The 15,735-nt window shown below is 38.3% G+C and overlaps 1 protein-coding gene and 1 pseudogene across 4 annotated transcripts in view; both read right to left on the bottom strand.

Annotated features, from left to right (window-relative positions):
* The window catches only part of TOX (thymocyte selection associated high mobility group box), a 292,833-nt gene that overhangs the window by 48,913 nt on the left and 228,185 nt on the right, over nt 1-15,735 (bottom strand). The gene's annotated exons all lie outside the window — the stretch shown is intronic.
* On the bottom strand, nt 9,690-10,349 carry LOC103677492 (annotated as a pseudogene).

Raw genomic sequence — 15,735 nt, forward strand, 5'->3', positions numbered from 1 at the left:
AGAGAGATTCATAGTCGAAGATAATCAAAGCCACCTTAGCAAATGTTGTCCACCCAAACTGATTTTTATGTAGTCCATTCATGCGGTTTCCACTCACATTTACTAAAAGAGGTTTTTTTTTTTTTTTCCCCCTCAGGTGTTCATGTACCTTCTATAATCCGATCTTCCTTATGAAATAATATTAGCTCTAACAGATACCCTTAAAGTTGTGCCATTGACAGAGGGTATTATAAAAATCAGGGCCAACTTTTCAAAGTGCACAGAAGAGGCACGGCTTTCTAATGTTCCGAAGTCTTGTGTTTTTCCTTAGACTCTCAGCATATGAACAGCTCTCATATTGTGGGTGCAGAGTCACGGATGTTCATAATGGGTACTGCACTATATAGGACCATTTCCTCTCCCAACCCGGCACCAAACAGATCACTCACATACATGTTCAAACATACATATCTGTAGGAAGACACATTTTTTATAGCCCTGTCAATTTAAAATGTTTTCTAGCAAAATCCTACCTTAACTAAATGATCTTATCAAAAGTATTTACTTGATAACTTTTATTTTATTTTATTTATTTGAGAGAGAGAGAGATTGGGGGGAGGTGTAGAGAAAGAAACCCCCACACACTGAGCAGGGAGCCCAACAACGGGCTCGATCCCAGGACCCCTGGATCATGACCTGAGCCCAAGACACATGCTTAACCGACTGAGCCACCCAGGTGCCCCACTAATTGATAACTTTATTTCTCCTTCGTATAAATACTGTTACAAAGCATGACATTCATAACCTACCTGTTTAAAGTCCATCGCTTCTCACTCTTTCAGACATATTGTGGCTTTCACGTGATATTGCAGGGGATGATTTTTAAATTGACTTACACACAGAGTTTCCAGATTTATGACTACAACCAAGGGTCTTCAAAGGTCTATAATCTCATTTTATAGCACTTAGCTCCTCCACCATTTTGTCATCTTTCTACTTGTTTTCTCATGTTAATTAGTACTCTGAGTACTAAAATTTGTATTCTCACCTTTGTTTTACTAGTAGAAGAATGTAGGCCTCACCGAAGTGGGGTAAAGAATCAGTTCGGGTAAGGACAATGAAGTACTCAACAGGGTACCTCTTTCTCAACAAACTCATCATTAGTTCAAAAATATCATGTCACCATAATATTAGGCCAGGCAGACAACAGCTTTAACACTGAACCAAAGAATAGTTTTCCTGTGTGGAGGGTGACAAGCTCAAATTGGAGAGCACAGTCATCTCTTCAGCACTCAGATACACTTAGGAACATCAGATATTAACATCCATCTTCAAATTAGGAGTGTTTCCATTTTACCTTGCTTTCATAGAAGTCAGTTCGTTATTAATCACTGCCTGAAGTATAACTAGATGGAGTCTGATTACTGAAAAATAAGATTAATTATCTCATGAAGGCAAGCAAATGTTTTGATTACCAGTTTCCTTTTAGAAAGATACTGACTGACTACAGTCTTAATGCCAAATACAAAGCTTCAACTCGCAAAATATTATTTCCTGTTAATTTCCAGTGTTTTTAACTTATTGCGAATAATTCAATTAAGGCATGCTTAATAACAACTGCTCTTCTCTTTGATTCTTCTGGAGTCCTTCATCGACTTCTCTTCTTTCTACAACTTTCCACCCCGAAATTATTTCCTAACATTCTGCTTGAGTCAACTTTCTTCCACCCCAAAGTTTCCTTTCTCAAACCTGCTTTGTCCAATTTCTGTTGATGACACCTTCATCCTCCCTGTCACCTCTACTCAAAATATTCTAGTAATTTTTAACTCTTTCCTTTCCTATCAAACTCTTGTGAGTTCCACTGAGTCTACTCTAAACTAACTCTTCCGTCGGCCCTTCTTTTCATTTCTACACACATTCATGTATCTCAAGCCTTCATTACCTCTTCGCTTGCAATGGCTACTTAACTATAAAGAATCTCTTCCCATTCATTCTGAAGAGTACTGCAGAATTAATCTTCATAAGCCACAGGCTCAAAACCTTCCCAGTGATATCTGCCTACCAAATTAAATCCAAACTCTTCAGCATGCCATGAAAGGTCCCACAGAAGCCTTGTTCCCTAGGACTGTCCTTCACACACTTAACTGCTCAGCTAAACCCAATTAATTGCTATTCTTTGCCTATGTCTCTTTCCCTTGAACAAGTGTCTTTGGCCATGTCGCTCTTTCAGCATTTGCTGTCAGAAAAATTTTAAGGAGAGTTAAAAAACCCAAACTTTGCTTAGTGATTTGTGGTTTGCTCAGTACTTTTATCTATCGAGCCTTATTATTCCCCTTTGAGGCAGTCCTATAGAAATGGCTGTTTTGTACAAGTTCGTTGAGGATAGGAGAGCTTAACTGATCTCAGATCTCTCTACCAAAAAAGATCAAAGTCAAAATGAAATTGCTCTACGTATTTGTGCCCTTTTCACAATTCCATAATGCTATTATCGTATTCATATATCTAAACCCTAAATATATTTTAAAGTCAAGTTCAAAAGTCACCTCATCTACAAAGCTTCTAGAACCTTCTTATTCTGAACTGCCCAAGCATTTTGTCTGTACTTTCTTTATGGTTACCACTTGTAAATTTCTTAGTCTAATATGTCTGTACCTCCTAGGCAGTAATCTTCATTAATATGACTAATGCATTTTTCATTCCCTCCTCAGATCTCTTTTAATTTTATAGGCATTCCAAATATTCAAACTATATTTGCTGAATCAGTATATAAGTGAAGAAATGAATACTACCAGTGTAAACCGACTAACCAGTTTGATGAGTTTTCTTTTTTCCAGTGAAACTTCATCTAACATTAGTCACAAGACGAAAAGAAAATTTGAATAATGTCTGTCTCCTTTGTGGCAGAAACCTCAGGCTGTACCCTTTGACACTCTATACTTTTGTCCTGAGGGATAGGCCTCCGGTATTTAGCTGTCTAGCCAAGAGACTAGCCACGAAAGTCATTTACTAGCTTCCCTCGCAGCTCCGTCCAGGGCATGTGACCATGTTTTGGCTACTGAAATGTAAGCCAAAGTGTTGTGTGGTACTTCCAAGAAATCTCCTCAAAGGGAAAGTCTCACTGTCCATTGTTTTTTCCTGTTGGCAAAAATGTGGGTGTGATCCCTAAAGCTCAGGGGAAAATGTCTTGAACCCAGAGGCATTGCCTTTACGACACTGGAGACACAAGGAAAAAGGTGCTTCAGTGTTGATTATTACGAAGCTTCCAGACTCTGGGAATCTACTTACTGTGGGAGTCTTTAACGTGAAAGGAAAGTGAGTGTCTATCTTTTTTAGAGTCACTGTCATTTTGAGTTTTCTTTTACATGCAGTTAAACCCAATCTTAACTGATATACCCTAATAGATTATAAACTCAAAAAGGCAGGGACAGAATCTCTTTTGTTTGCCGGAGTAGCCCTAGCATCTAGCTCCGATCATGGCATATCATTGGTACTTAATATATATCTCTTGAGTTACACCGAGGAGATGTTTAGGCCGGGTACGATGGAGATTCATGATGCTGGCTTCCCATAAATAGGATTATAAATCCTTAATCCTTTGGGAGCTACATTTGCCAAATTCTCGGGACTCAAGTGTCTCAAACATACTTTCTACTGTGTTTATTTCTCATTTTGTTTATTTCAAACCCACTGAACTTCATTTTTTCTTGGCTAAAAGTCCTTGGTGTTGTTGGCATTTTAGTTTTGAACGGCTCTTCATATGCATCTTCCCATTGGAGAAACTGACTCCATCGAAAATGGGTGCTAAAGTTTGCTTTTTTGAACATCAGAATGGTTTCCTTAAATTTTCCAATTTGTTGCTGAGAACTAATACTGTTTTATAAGCACAGGAGCAAAAAAATGTCAGTGAAGGTCATGGAGGAAGATTATGATGATGAAGGGAACATTTCCATTGTGTTCCTTTAAAACCTTTTTCCATTAATGGAAAACAAAAGCTCGGTTAAAATCAATTAGGAAACCAAGGCAGGTATCATGTATTCTTCCTCCTGACCTGCCATGTAATCCAGGGCTTGAGACCCATACCATGTCCCTTCCTCTCCTTGCCCAATTACCCACAGCGTTAAGAGCTCTAGGGTGAGGACAGTGAAAAGGAAAAACAAAAAATGAAAAACAAAAAACAAACTAACAACAACAACAAAAACACAAAAAACAAAACCCAGGTAGCTCATTGCAGATTATTTTTAAAAATGAGTAACATTTTGGTGTAACTCAACTACCGAAACCCCAAAAACAAAACACTCGGCCCATCAGTTGCATGAGTGACAAAATGGTGTTCGAATGGCACACTCAAAAGGCACCAGAACAAACGGAGGCCCGCGTTTCAGTGCTTAAAACTGTGTGTGTTTCCCGATCCTTCCAGAGTCTGTTTTCTCCTTTCAAATGTCAGCGTCACTTCCCAGTCCAACACGCGAGCCTTGAAAGCTATCATTATCTCTGCCTCTAGCAGACAATCCATATCAAAACAGTTGTACACATAAAACCCTAACGACGTCTTGGCCCTCTCTGCTCTGATCCAGCTGTTTGAGTGAATAGCAGTTGGTGAACAGAGCCTGGAACATGGGGAGCCCCGAGGCCTTATTTGCTAATGTGGCTTACCAGCTGCTGCTTTCTGTGGTCTTTGCCGGCAAGGCCTGGACGTGTGCCAGTTGCAGCAGGAAGAGGAGAACATGAGGAATCTATGAAGCTCTTCCATTTACCCCTATCTGTCAGTATTTGACACCCTTCTCTGCTGAGTGCTTTCCCCAAGGCTTTGAGGGGACCCTGATGGCTTAGGCCGTGACAAGTGCTTACTCTCGGTCCCTTTTATATACACTATCAAACACATACCATCCTTAGCATCTGAAGAGAAACTTCTGAGCCTGCTCTCGGTAGCCCATCCAGCCTTACGTGATTTATCAGGCCAGGAAGAAGACTAAGCAGTTCTCATTTTTCTTAGGAATAATGCACTCCAAGAGTCTATGAGAAGAATGTAAATGTTGATATTATTTAAGTCCCCAATTTGATTACATATTTTTGCCAGTGATTCAATTAATATGTAAATGTATACACCAGAACAAATGCGTGGGTAAATTTAATAATCAAATTTCATTTATTATTTTCCTAAGTGCATTTCCAAGAGAGAGCTAAATTATTTGTTGTCCAAACAAATTAAATAAATCGTTTCTAGGTGATCTCCTCGTGTGTTCTATTCATTATTTAAAAATGTGTATTTTAAATAAACTTCAACATTTTTGCTATTAGACTTCTGACATTGAAGACTGATGATATCAAAAGAGGGAAATCTGGAAAATATATCTATGCAAAGCACATGCTATAGTTTCAAAAGTTAGGAAAAAGTGTGGTTCAAAAGAAAGATTGGACATTTTTATGAAAATGTATTTTTATCCTCAATAATGGGTTGGAATAACTTGATTGAACCTAGTTTCCTTCCAAAAGGCAACGTGAACAAATAGGGCTCAGATTTCTTCACAATACACTAAAATGGGATATTTGTTGTTTAATTAGGATAAATAGTAATTATAAAACTAATCACAGGAAAGCAAGAGCTCTGGGGTACAATTCATTAGATATTTGCCAAATGGAAAGACATAGCACTCTCTAGAACCACCATCGTTGGCAAAGATTAAAAACACCTAAAAAACAAATACTTGTCTCCACAGGAACTTCTATAATGCCTCCTCCTCCTCCTCCCTCAAACCGGGCTCTGTCCCTCACTGTGGCCCCTTCAAGGGTGAGACACTTATTACTCAAGAGATTTGACGTGTTAGAGTAAAACATCATTGAAAGTTTTAAAAGCTATGGCAAAAAATTATATTTTTAATGTAACTAATTAAATTTTTGTATGCTCTCTCAGGGATGAACCAAAGATCAGACGGTGAAGAGCAAAAAGCCAGAGGGAGGGAGGACCCCCAACTTCTCAATGTCCTCAGTGTCTTTGCCAGGTCCTGGCCCTCCTTAAGCAAACTTAATTTCTATTTCTATCACATCTCCTAGATCTAGAAGACATCTGAATTGCCCTCATGTGTGGGCATCTTGATTCATTTTTATAAACAACTAAGTAAGCAATTTTACATCATTTTTTAAAAAAATCTTTTTTTTTTTTGTCCTTTTCCTAGATGAGAGGTAGTATGTTGTAGTGAAGGGAACTCTGCTCGTGACATCATCAGACTGGTTCTGAATCTAACGAGTTGTCTCGCTTTTAATTGACCCTCATTTTCTACCTCTGAAATAGGGACAACAATTTTTCAACAACAACTATTTACTGAGTGCCTGCTCTGTGCCAGGTACTGCTGTAGGTGCCACATAAACAACAGTAAGTGAACACAATGAATGAAATCTCTGTCCTTACACAGCTCACTTCAAGGGCGAGGAGGGGATAAGGCAATGGGATAAATGTTAGATGTGGTTTGTTTGATAGCCATATGTTGTAGGGAGGCAAAAATGAGAGAAATGTACTGACCTTAAATGTTTGCTTAACCATGGATGGATCAACATAAAGACTATGAAGATGTTCTGGCAAATGGAAAAGTTATTTTTGTGGTTTTTGGTCACCTGGGTCACCTCTTGTGGAAGATGCGGATGTTTATCTTTTGTTATCATCTGGAGTCACTTTCCTTGACTAGTTCTAGTTCTCGGTGAGGCACTGACAGAGTTGTGACCAAGCATTCTGGTAGCCAAAAGCTTGCATCTGTGGAGACCTTTTCTGGGAGAAGCCATGCAGCTTAAGTCATAGAGCACAGGGTTTCACTGTGAGAAAGTCAATAGCCCAGATAAAGGTTGAACTTATAACCCAGATGTTAATGGCTCCCTGATCACAGCTAATAGGCTAACTGGTAGATGCAAAGTTCAAAAAAAATTAAATACATAAAAAAGGTATTCTGGGTCATAGTATACTATTCTCTCCCATCAACTCTGTACACATAACCCCTCCTTTGGATTGCAACAATGGCCAGAAGGTTATGGGGTACAGTGACACGCAGTTGGAAAGATGTTTTCCACTAAAATTGAGGCATCCATGTCTGATTGCTTCCTGCCAACAAAATTTGTCTCCTACTGTTACTGTTAAACTATCAACATCAGTATTACCAAGCTGACCTTGTGCTCCAGTGTGCCCTTGAGAGGACTCCTCTGCCTGGCTCAAATAAAACAAACGTGCAAATGGACAACAAGCAAGCTTGACTCTTAATTGACAAAAAGCATCTCTCATAATTCCAATTAATGGCAGGATATGAAGGCAGACTAAAAGCTCCTTCTTATCTGAAAGGGTTTCAGAGACCATCTGGTCAACCCTCTGGTTCCCAAAATACCTGAATTAGCAGTTGCTACAAAATTGTACACCTCTGGTAAGAGGAGTCTGTGAGTGGCTCTGGGTCTAACTATGATTAGAGTCAACAAAGCCCTTGGTTTGTATAAATCGTGCCTTTTGCATCTGCACTACAAAGTGTAGGCAGTGCTTTGTTCCTGGGACTATAATCTTATATTAAAGTGTACTCAAACATGCTAATGTCTATTCACATCTCTGCTTTGATGTGCCCAAAGAAGGGATTGAATAATGTGTCTTATTTTCAGAATACTTTCAAAGGACTGTGTGCATTGAAACAAAAAGAATGGGTTGGAAAGATAGGTGATAAGAAAATTGGGAAATGCTACGAGACATGCCCTATGGGAGTTGTGGTTTATCTATGAGAACTAGCTCTGGATATTTATAGCATCACAAGTCAGCTGAAATGGTTCTTTATACTATATTTAAACCTGAAAATTTAAGTGAATTTCATACTTTCCCCTGCAATGTTAATGGGATGCTAGTAAAAATGGAGATGTCAAGTGAAATATTGACTTCTTAACATCGGTTCAGAAAGTGACATTTGAGTTCATTTAGAGGCTCTTAAATCATTAGATACACATGACATTCACTTAAAAGTACATCTCAAGAAGCAAAATGAAAACCTTGTATTCTGCTTGGGCCCGATAGCTTTCCTCTGCAGAATATTTGTATGTTCCCAAGTTATTGGGGACTTCAAGAAAAGTACAATTTTAAATTAGTATTTTATTATGGAAATCTTTCAATAATCCTTTTAATAATGTATTATAATACATTAAAATAGCATGAAACCAAGATAGGAAAAGGCTGGAAATCCTCTCCTATTGAGCATAATACTAATAATTTGGTAAAATCAGTCTAGGAAAATTACAATGTCCTTCAGTTCCTTTAAAGTGTCTGACTCTGTAAGTGACCTTAAGCTCCTTTAAAACAATTAAAAAATTCAAATATTTGTCTGCCAAAATTTTATAGCATGTTAGATAATGGGATGAATATCCTTATATACAGTCTCTATATTTCTGGGTATACCTAATTTAGTTAATGTTAACATTATTCCTTTATGCTTTTATACACTTTGAGTTATATAAGGTCAAGGTCTCAAAACTAATCATAAAAACTAGTGACTGCTATTCATGCTAATATAATAAACCTTTCTCTAAAACAACTGCCAATAAATTTCATTATAAAAAGTTATTAAAAGGGTTAAAAACCTATTAAATGTCAAAGAATTTGCCTGACTCAAACTTCTAATAAAGAAAGAGAATAGGCTTTCTTTCTGAATTATTTAAATCTTTACTGACTGTGCATTGAACCATGAAATTAGAAAAGTGTTATTAGAAGTGTTCTCTGGTTTTTATAAAAGTTGGAACCCAGAATGTATCAAGCCACAGTCTTTAACTAGACTAGTTAAAGCAGTAGGTTTTTAATCCCAAAGACATGGCTTCTACTGATATAAAGGTCATAATTAAAACTCAATCCTGTAACTTGGTGATAATGAAATTATTATTGGAGAAGCAAACATGTTCATTTAGAACATATGAGCTACATGTTCTAATTTTAATTTGGACAAATATCTTCAATATTTTTGATCTTTCAATGTCCACTAACATAGACCCACTTGACTAATAATTAGGTTTTAATAGTGACTAATTGTAAAGCACTAATGCTAACATTTTGAATTATCTATCATTTACAGGTTTAACATCTATAAAATATATGTTGAAATTAGATAATTATGGTGTAAAGAATTAAAACGGATCATAATTCTGCATGATTATAACCCTGTGTGATGATGGCATAAATTTAGGTATCAATTATAAAAAATAGCAAATATACCTTTCACATTTTAAATGTATTTCTCCAGGAAATTACATTTAGTACAACTAATTTGAACTGGTCTATACCTGACAAACAGGTAACTGTCCACACAACTGATCAGTCTCAACTGCTCAGTGCTAGCCTTTGGTAATTGTGGGTTGTTGTTATTGTTTGTTGTTGTTTTTTTTAATGTGAGCAGTCATCTGATTTATAAAAAGATGCCACAAAATTTAAAATGATACAAAATATCAATTTCAAAACAACATCAAAAAGTGAGTTTATTGGGGCGCCTGGGTGGCTCAGTCTGTTGAGTGTCAGCCTTCGGCTCAGGTCATGATCCCAGGGTCCTGGGGTCGAGCCTCATGTCAGGCTCCCTGCTCATTAGGGAGCCTGCTTCTCCCTCTCCCTCTGTTGCTCTCCCTGCTTGTGTGCTCTCTCTCTCTTAAATAAATAAATAAAATCTTTTTTTAAAAAGTGAGTGTATTTACCCATACTCAGCTCACAACAGAGCAAACGGATAAATGGAATGATTTATGCTATAGCATATGGCTATAAGAACTGGCAACAGAAAAAGTCAGTAGAGGAAGGCAGAGGACCTCTCTTTTAAGAATTAGAACCAAGGGGCTCCATAATTATTTGGCATCTGCTCAGTGTTGTATCTGTGGTTAGAAATGATGGGAACTCTGGGGATCTTCCCATTCTTTGTTTAAGGTCCCCGTCAACTGTGCCCACAAATGTAACACTTGGGCTGACTTACTCTCTGTACTAAGCGATCAGCTGCATAGGTTCCTTTGTGTGTGCCTGGTAATTGTTCAAATCTTGGATCCTTGGCAATCCTTAGAGCCACTTGATCCTTTTGCCAGTCTCTCAATTTCAGCCATTACAGTCCAGTCAGTTATACAAGGCATACACTTGGCACATGGGTAGTCCCTCATTGACTGTGCCAAGTCAAGTTTGACTTTAATGGAAAGTTGATAAAGTTGCTACCAACCAGGATGTGGTAAGGTGGGCCCAGCTGTGTGTGATATTGGAAGAATAATCAGGAAGGATATTGGGAGACCTCTTTTTCCTTAAGTACACTGGGATTTTGCTTTTCTTTCTTTTTAGGTTTCAATCTATCCTTCTCTTTAAGCGTCTGACCTCAAAGACTAAGCATTCGCTTCATGGTCAAATATTTCCTCGCTTCATGGTCAAATATTTCCTCACTTTCTTTTGCTTCCCCGTCCATTCCGCACTCTTGTTTCTGGCAGTTGTGGTCTTAAGTTCTTTTATTAATAATATCTACTACTTACTGGTCCTCCTTGATATACTAAGCACAGAGCCCTGTTTAACCTTCACAATAAACCGGTGAGACAATCACACCCAGGAAGGACCAAAGGCTCGGTGAGGGGATCCTTCAGCTCTTCAGTAAGTGGACCAGCTGGAATTTGTCACAGGCTGCCCGACCTCCAAGCCTGCATCATAACCATGGCACCTCTGCTATTGATCCAGTACGTGAACTGATATTTTTAGATGTGCTTTTTAACAAAGGATAGTTGGAAGAGCTTGCTGGGGAAGATGCAGCTAGAACCTAGAACGACTGACTTTAAAGCACCAATGCTTTGGGTAGGAAATTCAGTTGGAAATGCGTTACTGAACACTTGCTCTGTGCTTGCTACTATGATCGGTCGTAGGGGAAATAATGGCAGGTACGACTGTACCTATGATTAAAAAGCTCACGGGGCAGGGGGACATACTGTAATACAAGTCAGGGGGGATTAATTGCCATAACCAAAAACTCACCGCTATATAGACTTGCAGAGGAGGAAGCGTGATTTCCGACGGGACTGAAATGGGCAAATAATGTTGCAACTAGGAGTCTGTCTGCAATGATTGAAACTGCTGTGAGCATCACGGAGAACTAAGGATGCTTTTTAAACAAAACAAGCAAACAAAAGCAGAAACAGACTGATAAAAACAGAGAACGAGCTGATTGATGGTTGCCAGAGGTGGGGCAGATGGGCAAAACGGTGAACGGTGAAGGAAGTGGCAGATACAGTTTTCCAGTTATGGAATGAATAAGTCGGGGGGAGAGTTGGGGGGGAAAGCACAGTCAATAGTACTGTTTTGGCATTGAGTGGTGACAGATGGTAGCTACGCTTGTGGTGAGCACAGCATAACGTAGAGACTTGTCCATTCATTCTGTTGTACCCCTGAAGCTAAGTGATATTGTGTGTCAACTATAATGCAATAAAAAAATGCTTTTTAAATAGGAAGATATTTGAAAAGTGGAAATAAATGGGAACTGACCTCTGAAGGCAATATGATGAACACTAAGATACAACATTTGATTGTTGAACGGTCAACTATACTTGCTATAGTTTCATAAAAGTGTCCATTTGTCTAAGATACTGTGAAAAAACTGAACAAAAAATCGTGTGGGTTTTCCAGTCAAGTAAACCTTAACCATTCAATACACAATCAAATCATATTTTAAAAAAAAGTGTGACTGAGAGTAATCTGATAGTTTGATTTCTGCTTGGGAATGAGCAATTTGAGTGTTCAAGGTTTTACCTTTTAAGTTTTAGGATTGCTAGAGACTTTGTAGTTTCAAGACTATCTGTCAAAATATTCTGAAGTATCAGGTTGTTGTAACCCATAAAGCACACTAGCACTTGATGCTACATTAGCAGAGAGACCATTTTATCAAACCCTAACTATGGGCCTACGGTTTCAAAAATAACTTTTTACACTGGGCCCTGAAAAACAGTTATGAGCAACCCGACACAGTTATTTGGATCGGGGTCCCTGCAACATTCCTTTCATTAAGCTACCAATGTTGCCACAAAAACTATGCTTTCACAGAACAAGCAACTCAAACACTTTGATCAAAACTTTTCTTAATATTTGCCCCACTTGTCAATCATTGCCATTCACCTGTTAGTGACAGACGTTATCCCGAAGGAAAAAGAAAAACAAAACGCTCTGCAAGAGAGGTGAGAAGGCACAAGTCTTTCTGTGGTCTAGGCTGGGCTCCTGGATTAATTATGTGAATGCTTCACAACTCTCTGGACAAAAAGGAAAAGTACAAGGAGTATAAGACAGATTCGCTGTGGGGAATGAGCACTGAGTGGACATCATTTGCTTAAAAATATGTATTCTTTCCCTCTCATAGTAAAACACTAAATGGATGCTTGATGGGTTTTATGAGGGCTGGTATCAGGAACTTTTATCAGGAAAGAAGATGTTTCTGCACATTACATTCAATTTTTGATGAAGACAACTTTTTCCACCTGCTTAATCATTAAGTGGTGTCTCTCCTTCTTGTTCTCCCTGAAGAAGTGGATGGCTGGGACTCTGGGGAGCCGCTGACCTTAAAGCACAGTAGGGGGCGCCTTTTAGGCCATAGTCTACAAACGGTTCGACCACATGAGGGTGATGGATCCGTGTTAGATTATAATAATTCTAATGTGGGCCCTGCCCCGACAGGGAGGCTATCTTAGAATAAGATTTCAATTAAGTTAGCAGTAGCTCTTAATATTCATGCCCATAATCTGGGTAACATAATTTCAGTAAAATGTCTAAAAATTCTCAGGAAAGCGGTGTCCTTTTTAATTTAAATTTAATTTAGTGCCTTGGTATTTTGTTTTGTTTTAATTCTTGCTGAAAACTGTTCTAGAATGTCTTTGCACACTTTCCTGCAGCAGTTAAACACCTGATTCTAAATGAAATGGAATAAATATTTTTTTTATCATGAATCTTGAAGGAGTTCAAGAGCATGAATTTTTCTCTTAATAATCATTTTGCCATTTTGTAGCTGTGGAATATGGACTTATTGTTTGCTGATCTGTGGACACACTCCTTCTAATAAATGCATTTTTTTGGTAAAGATTTATTTATTTATTAGAGAGAGAGAGAGCATGAGTGGGAGGGGCAGATGGAGAGGGAGAGAAACCGAAGCAGAGACTCCCTGCTAATCGTGGAGCCCAAGGTGGGGCTCCATCTCCCAACCCTGAAATCATGACCTGAGCAGAAATCAAGAGTCAGAGGCTTATCTGAGTATACCATCCAGGCACTCCTAGGGCGTGCATTCCAGATCTTTAAAGTGCTATGTGCAAAAAGAAAAATAAAAGAAAGGAAAAGAAAATAATAGTTAGCTGAGAAGTTTGTTTGGTTGGACTCTTGTTAATAAATATTTTAATCTGCCAGGGGGCTATTTTTTAAAATTAGAAGTAATATTCAATTTGTTATTTTATTATTTTATTTCATAAATTTTAATAATAACATTCACATATTTGAGCACGAAAAAAGGACTACCATCACCTCAGATAAAGCCTAAAAGTCTATTTTGAGGCTAAATCCATATACTAACAGAGCTATTTAAACAATAAAATTCTGTATCATAAACGTTTTTACTTGCATACAGTTATACAGAGCGTGTTGTATGAGAAGTTACACTAACTGACACACTCATCAAGCTTTGGTTCAAAAGGAAAGACCAACAGGAGCAAAGTTCTGCACATTGGAAAGGATGAATTTTTGTAGGATTTGCTTAATGGCTAAGCTGATGAACCCCAAACATCTCAATGTCACCAGAATAAAAATTATTTAGTGTGAAAAACTTATTGCAACAAAGTAACTGCTAAGAACAGCTGTTGTATTAGAACTTACTTTCAACTTTTACTCTTTCTATTCTTTTCTTATGCAATGCCAGGGGGGAAGCTTAACTTAGGTGCATTTTTCCCCAAAATGATACCTTGCATCCGGAAAAAGCGTTAATTGGCAGAATGGCAGTTTTGAATATAATTAGAATCTTACTCACTGGTCAGTTATATATATTGATACTTGCAACTCTGCTGTCCTTTATTCCCTGATGATAAAATAATGCAAATAGCAATGTCAGATCAAGGGGCTGTTAAGGATGTTAAATATAGGTACCACTGCAGGCAGAATATTTCTTGTAAGTGATGAAAAATGCACTTTGCTCATGGGTAAAATGTAGTTTAATGATATGGAAATAAGTTCATGGTTCTTCTATACTGTATTTACAATTTTGTGTCTAAAACGTATTTAATATCTCTAGCATAATTATATGACCACAAGATGACAGCTCCAATAAATGGGAAAAATCTCAATTACATTGATCAACTGAAGGAAAAGAGAAAAACTCACATCATTGAAGTTTAGAGCCTATTACAAGGAAGCAAGAAAGAATATTTACCTTGCAGTTTTTAAATTTAAAACAATCTGATCATTTTTCTGCATCTACATTTATAGACGCTAATAGAATTTTTCAGTTACGATTTATTTTCTTAAGAAAAAAAGTGCTCTCGGAAAAGACAGAAGTCAGAACCTTTTAAAAAAGTGTATTATATTTTATTTCCCCTTTCACAGGCCAGGGGTATTTTAGTTGAAGACTATAAATATTTATATATTAATGTTTTCCTTTTTAAATGAAACAGGGAGATAGCTTTTGGGGCGCTTATGTTTCTTGCCTCCCTCCATCAGAACTTTCCTTGGATGCTTACTGCATGTGACACAAATGCAGGGGTCGGCCTGGATTTGGTGGGGTGGAGGGCAGGGGGAGCAACAGGGAAGGGGGTGGGGGGGTGGAGGAACTAAAGGGAGAGGGGTCCGGACGAACAAGGCTCTACGCTTCAGTATCTCAAGGGCAACCTCCTCAGAGAGATTTGCCCTGATAAGCCTATAAGAGTGGATCCATCCTTCTCAACCCAGGCAACATTTTCACAGCATGATCGCCATTTATCACAATCTAGGGTGGGGCTCTGCAAACTTCAACATGCAAAGGACTCCCTAGGGATCTTCTTAAAAATGTGACTCTGATTCAGGGAGTCTTGGAAGGGCCTGGGATTCAGCATTTCTAGCAGTTCCCAGGTGGTGCCAGTGTGCCCCACTCAGTGTGTTTCGGGTTTACTTGACTCCCCTGAGCAGAATCCAAATTATGAGGTCAGGGTCCCTTGCCTGTGTTTTTTTACTCCTCTGTTCTCAGTGCCAAACTCAGGCACACTGAAGAACTGGGCTTGAAGAGGAGAATTATACCGTAGCAGTTGAATACAGAGCCATTTGGTAAAGCTCCAAGCTCTCCCGGAGAGCTCTGTCTAGTTTGTGGATTTTCATGCGAGTTTTCATGCCACGAGGTTATGGTACAGAATTGCCAACTGACAATGAGCCACTTGACCGGCTTTTCTGTGGGTAGACCGATGAAAAAGTTATTTCTTGTGAGCCCCAGGAGATTATTAATTAATAGAGGATCAAGAATGGAGGAGCCTTCATCCACCAAACATGACGGAGGTGTTGGGTAAGATGAGAATAAAACCATGACTCTTGGTCTTCAAAAATCCTGCATCTATTAAATTGACTAACCAATAATTGACAGCCTTCCAAAAAAGACTCACCAGGTCCATGTAGTTTCTACCAAACGTTTGTGGAAGAAATCATACCAATTCTCCATAATATCTCCAGAAACAGAGGAAACATTTCCTAACCCACATTACAAGACCCTACATTTCCTAATACCACTATAGATTAAAAACCCTATAAGAAAACCACTGGCCAGTCAT

The sequence above is a fragment of the Ursus maritimus genome, unplaced genomic scaffold, assembly GCF_017311325.1.
Source record: "Ursus maritimus isolate PB19 unplaced genomic scaffold, ASM1731132v1 scaffold_9, whole genome shotgun sequence".
NCBI classification, from domain to species: Eukaryota; Metazoa; Chordata; class Mammalia; order Carnivora; family Ursidae; genus Ursus; species Ursus maritimus.